Below are 6697 nucleotides of genomic sequence, written 5' to 3' on the forward strand. Positions count from 1 at the left end.
AGATGTGATCCAAGACAGTGCAGAACCACCCAGTCCAATCTGCTCCAGTCGGTCTAAAAGTATTTGATGAGACACCCTATCGAAAGCGGCAGACAGGTCGAGGAGGACCAACATGGCCTCCTCGCCCTTATCCACACACTCTCGAACAGTCTCTGAAACTTCTAGTAATGCAGTTTCCGTGCTAAAACCTGCACGGAAACCAGACTGGGAGTCATGGAGCAGGGAATTAGTCTGAAGATATTCTGCCAATTGAAGTTGGACGGCCTTCTCCAAAACCTTCGCTGGTTTAGGGAGGAGGGAAATAGGCTGATAGTTGCAGAATTGAGTGGGGTCCGCATCTGATTTCTTCAGGATGGGCACAAGCAAGGCTTCTTTCCAAGCAGAGGGGAATTGGCCTAACTGTAAGGAGGCATTCCAAAGGGAGGTTAGTGGCTCTAATAATAGGGTAGCTAAGTCAGTCATGATCTTAGGGGGAACCGGGTCCAGAGGGGAGCCAGATTTGCATTGTATAAGAAGTTTAAGTGCCAGATCAGAAGAGAGGTCCTTGAACGCCAATAGGGTAGGAGCGGTGTCGAGTCGAATAGATGTATGAAGACGGGGGTACTCAGACGCCACTACTGGGTGGAAGGCCGATGATATTTTCTCAATTTTATCCTGGAAGAAGTCAGATAGTCCATCGCAAAGAGATTGGCTGGCAACATTGTTGGGAGTAATTGCGGGCGGTTTAACAAAATCTTTAACAATTTTAAACAAAGTTTTAGCCGAATTGTCTGCATCTTTGATTTGCGAGGTGAAAAACTCTTTCATGGCAGTTTTTTTGAGCTTGGAGAATTGCTTCAAGGCTGTTTTGTATATAGTTTTAGCCTCTGAATCGTATGTCAATCTCCAGCTGCGTTCTAGCTTTTTGCAGCGGCTTTTCTCTTCCCGTAAGGCAACAGAAAACCAGGGAGCAGAGGGGCGGGATCTTGCAGATGAAACCGGTAGGGATGGAGCGATAAAGTCAATCACAGATAATAAGGCAGCATTGAGCTTGAAAATACCAGCATCTAAATTGTCTAAGTGAGGCTCCAGAGGGCAACTAAATACCGGCTCTAGGGCCGAACACGTGATTTTATGCCATTTTCTCCTGAAGTCTGTACCCAATACCACTGAAATAGGGGACTGAGGAAGAGGGATATCGAACGAGAGAAGGTAATGGTCAGTCCAGGTAAGGGGCAGGGGGGGATAGGAACTAATCCCAGGTATATTCGAAAATATTTGGTCCAATGTATGACCCGCCTCATGTGTCGGACCTTGGATTAATTGCGACAGGCTCAGGTTTTGAAGAGAGTCGAGGAACCGAGTGGCTAAGGTGCAGGTGGGATCCTCAGCATGTAAATTAAAATCGCCTAGTACTATAAAATGCGAGTGCTTGAGAGACAGATCTGTTATGATGTCGACCAACTGCGTTAAAGAGGAAGGGGTAGCTTTTGGAGGGTTATATACTAGAATGCCAGTTAGGTAAACTGATGCAGAGTTGGCAATCGAGAAATACAAGGCTTCGATCAGCCCAATGTCAGTAATTTTTTTTATGGAGATATTGAGATGGGATTTAAACATAATGGCAAGTCCTCCCCCAGTTTTACCTTCTCGGTTAATGCCCAGGAAGCGATAGTCCGGGGGGGTAGCTAAGTAAATATCAGGTTTTGAGGTATCCTTAGTCCAAGACTCCGTTAGGAATAGAATGTCCCAATTATAGGTGGTCACGATCGACCAAATTTCGTTGGCGTGACGAGGGAGCGATCTGCAGTTGATCAGCGCTGCTTTTAAGGGACGGACCGCCGGGACTGGGGGTGGAGACAATGTACGCTCGCACCATGGAGGGAGAAGAAAATTGCACTGAGAGCATTGAAAAGAATGGCCATCTAAGTTTTCAGGGGGGCAGCGGACATCTGTGACACAAGAGCCCAATCCAATTTGTTGGAGTTGCTCTCTAGACCAGCTGACGCGGTTATTGGTAGTAACCTGGGCAGGGGGACTGGCCCTCGGCCCGTGCCAGGCGCGAACGGGCGCAGACGGGCTTGCCTTAGGCGCGCCTTCGGCGCGCCATCGGCGCGCCCGCTGCGCCCGCCCGCTGCGCGGACGAGAGGAGTGGTTATTTTTATACATGACAGGAGGGTGGGAATCGTCCAGAAGCTGGACCGCTACCCTTCCTGCCTTCCCCAAGATGGCGGCGGCGGTAAATATCTGCGACTACCGGCGTCAGCGCTTCACTCGGGCTGCGCCGGTAGAAACGAGCAATGATTTTGGCCTATTATAAGGTGTTATGATGTAACCCAGTTATTTCCTACCCGAGAGTCAGCCTTGCCACAGTGAAAAAAGACTTTGGATCTTTTCACTGCAAGAACATGTAAAACTTAAGTACACATATCCTACCATGCACACTGCCTTAAGGGCATTTAGGTCCTACCTTTGGAATGACTTAGTATTAAAATGGAAGGTTTATTTTGCCAGGTCAGATTTGCAGTTTAAAAGTTGCACTGTCAGGCTGCAGAGTCAGGCGTGATGGCATTGTTTGCTTTGTCACTTTAGTGATGCACAATAGGTGCTGTAGTCCACTAGCGACATTTAACTTACAGGCCCTAGGTACACAGAGTACCATATACTAGGGGCGTATAGGTACGTTAAAAATGCCAATTAGGAATTAGCCATTTCTACCTGTTTTAGGGGTAAGAGCACATACACTATGTGCTGGACGGCAGCTCTGCGGACTCCATACTCCAGCTATAATATCCAGCAAAAAGTGTGTTGTGGGGTGATCATGCAAAAAGGGCCTTGTTTACAAAATCAAAATAATTCATCTCAGATTTAACATAATATGCTACACATTTGATTGATCCTAGACATGCTACAGATCAGAAAATCTTTTATATTTATTATAATATCTAGTAATACCTGCATGATGTCTGGCCAATTTCAAACCGCAAAAAGAGGGCTGGAGGATCTTTGGATTGCAGGGAAGATGACATTTCCAAATGGACCAAGTGGGAGATAGAACCAGGTGTCCTTATAGTGTTTAAGATTGCTGAGAAAAAATGAGCTTTTGAGTTTAATGTGATCTGTCCCTAGACAAATGAAAGGTGCAGTCTACTTACAGAGTGAGAAGCCTTGGTTATTTAGTCATCTTCCATCAACCATATTGCTTGCACTACGTTTTGCAGAGGGACAGAATGTGCAATAAAACATGCCTCCTAAATTTTAGGAACACTCTTTGTATAGTCAGCTACATGGTAGACCGTTCACATATGCCTGAATCGATGATACATAGGGAATCTACCCAATATTAATGAGGCTGTTTGTGTGAGCTGTTGTTAGAGTGGTCTTTGCGTTATACATTAAATGATATGCAGCCAATGAGTTTCACTGATAATTATAAGTTGTAAAGAAGTCATTTGACCAAGAAGTTTTGATGATCTATTCTATTAGCCATTAGAATCAAGTTTTGGAAAAAACATTACTCATTTAATAATTATAAAGGAGCAGTTAGAATTCTGTAATTGTAGGCAGTAGCTTTGAATCAGTGCAATTGGGGTTCTCTTGAAAGAATTTTCAGCACATAAAATGTAATTGCATTTGAAAACAATATGATTTCAGGTTTTTCAATAAAATAAAATGCATGGTTGGATTGCTGTGCCTTATTGGCGTGTTTATAGCCTGAGGTTTAGAAAATTAACATTTATATTCTCTCTGATAAGCCTGTATATTTTCTGAAATGCAAATGGATCCTATTTATTGTTTTTGGTTGCCTTTCAGAGTGAATCACTTAAAATTGAGAGATGAGTTAAAAGAAATGTAGAGGAAAAAATAAGTACTGTTTAGTATAATTGTATTGTTATGGCAACGCTTCTTTTACAATCATGTGTGGATAAAGGCAAGTATGTATTACAAAAAGGTGAGAGGGTAAGCAACAAGAAATACAATCAGTGGGTTCTACAAAGCATGGCATTCAGTCAGAAAGTTCTTTTTTAAGGCTATACTATCGCATCACGATAAATATAATGGAAACATCGATTTTGACAATGAGTCCACAGAAAAAAACAACTACAATGTAGAGCTCCAGGCAGAGACTCAAACCCATGTGTTTTATACAAACCAAGGGCCAGGTTTACTAACCTTTCACTCAACGCAGTGCAGCAAGGAAACTTAATGTGCTGGGTTGCGTGAAAGTGAGAGAGTAGAAATGCACCATTTCTACTAGATCTGCTCTCTCACAGTGCTGGCACACTTCAGGCAGCCTAGCACCATGCAGGCACCCTTGCATCAGGGTACCTTGTACAGGAAGGCATACCTTCTTGCACAAAAAACATCTCTTGGAGCAATTTTCACTTTCTGTGTGTGCTGCAAAGCAGCACACACAGAAAGAGGAAATAACTAAGAGAAACAAGATGTCTTTCTTCGTCATGCCATCCTCTGGACGATGTAGGGATTTTACCCTAACCAAGGTTTAAAGACATCTGTAAATCTGGGATTGCATGTTATCAATGGGCGGATGAATGAGAATGCCCATGCTCCACCCCTGGAATGCGTCGTCAGAATGAGATGTAATGCAATGTAGCGCAAGCTTCTACATTACATTTTTTTTTCAAAAAGCCACACAAGGTGGCGCAATCGCCCCTTGGTGTTTTTGTAAATATCTCCTAGCATTCCGCATCATGAGTGCGGTACAAATGTGGTGCAACCATGATGCAAAAAATTAGTAAATCTGGCCCAACAAGCAACCAAGGGCCCGATGTAGGTGGCCATTTACCGGCCGGTAACGGACGAATTCGGCCGTTACCGACCGGTAAATGGGTTTACAGATGTAGGGGGCCCATATTTTACCGATTCTGTAAATTTACTGAATCGGTAAATTTACAGAATCGGTAAAATACAGAATCGGAGTATTTACCGATTCAGTAAATCCACATGTAGGTGCCACTCCTAAGAGTGCCACAGGCCCTTAAGAATCGGTATTTTACCATCCAATCCTATTGGGTGGTAAAATACCGAATTCAGGTGTGCAGGCACATCTGTGCATGCACACCTGTGCAATGTGACACACAGACATGCCCTTAGGGCATGTATGTGTGCCACACGGCACACAAGTCTGGGATTGGGGTGCTAGAGGGTGTCAAAGTGACACCCCCTGCACCCTTGCTTGAATCGGTATTTACCGTAATGCCCATTGATTCCTATGCGATTCCTATGCGATTCGGTATTTACAGAATCGGTAAATACCGAATCTTACCGATTCGGTATTTACCAAATCTGTATTACCTACACCCACCCCCCCCTCTCTATTTTACCACTTCTTAAATACCGATTTGGTATCATTCGGTATTTAAGAAGTGGTAACATTTAATTACCTACATCGGGCCCCAAGTAACTGAACACTATCAACAAAGGACACACTTTGGAATGGCAAAAGCAGAGTACAGGCAGTAAACACAATGGACTAAAGATGAGCGAAAAGATGTTCAGAACACAGTTTACCCAAACAGTAATCATGCATATATGGGATATACTTTTAAAATCAAATTTTGACTTCAAACGATGTTAGAATCACACCCAAGAAAGTATATAAACTGCTGCAGAGATGATGTCACATAGAAAATGACACGTGGGAAAAAAGGCCCTGCTTTTTAGCATGGAAGAATCATTTTCAAAAGCACCATTAAAGTCGCTAATACATCATAAATTAATCACACTCAGCGAAAAAGTGCATTGTTTAAATATATACGAGTTTATATAAAGACTTTTTTTGTATTAAACTAACATTGATAAATGTGCCCTTTGGTAGGCCCAAAGTTTTTTTTTCGACTCTTGCTCATAGCATAATAGACGTATATTAAGAGTATTTACCTAGCACCAGCATTTTACTTGAGTTTGTGCTGACTTCGAGCTTATGTTTCCTTAGCGTCATCATGCGACATTAGCACATGTAAACTAAACAATGGACCATGCTGTGATTGTTAGAATAAATTATGATTTAAATATTTAATGAATGCTTCACCAGAATATTATCTCCAGTTTTGTCCCAGCATATTATATTTGTTTTTGTATTCACAATGGACATAGAGCGCATCTTTTAGCTTAGGTAAACGTTCCTCCATGTTGCAAGTGTACGATATAGTGTTTTAGAATGAGCAGGTGTGAATGTTTACCATGGGAATTGAGTGAAGAAGCATCAGAAGTTGACAACACCATCGGATTACCGGTTTGCATTGGAAGAGAGCTATCCACAGTTTCTAAAGTTTTGATGCATAAATGTGTGATTTTATAATAATGAGTGTTCCTAACTAGTTAGCAGGGAAGATCTTTGTCTGCGTTCTGCAGTCAGCAATCATTGCTCCCACACTCAACTCTGTCTTGAGACTTATTCTGAGACTCGAGGCCTAACCTATGTTTCTTCCAGAATTACTTGGAGGAGACTTTATACTTGTTACCAACAGCTATTGCTAAGGATGACTCTATTCTCTATCCTACCTAAACCCTTTCAATACTACTGCAACAATCGTACCTAACCCTCGCCAAAAATAAATTTATCAGAGCCATCATGAACCTACCAGTGAACACACCCCTCCTGCCGTTAAGACTTGATCTTGGTTTAAACAATATAGACCACATTACAATTCTCAGGGCACTTTTGTTCTGGATAAGGGTATGGACAAGTAACACA

This window comes from Lissotriton vulgaris, chromosome 1_1, assembly GCF_964263255.1.
Source record: "Lissotriton vulgaris chromosome 1_1, aLisVul1.2, whole genome shotgun sequence".
In the NCBI taxonomy this organism is placed as follows: domain Eukaryota; kingdom Metazoa; phylum Chordata; class Amphibia; order Caudata; family Salamandridae; genus Lissotriton; species Lissotriton vulgaris.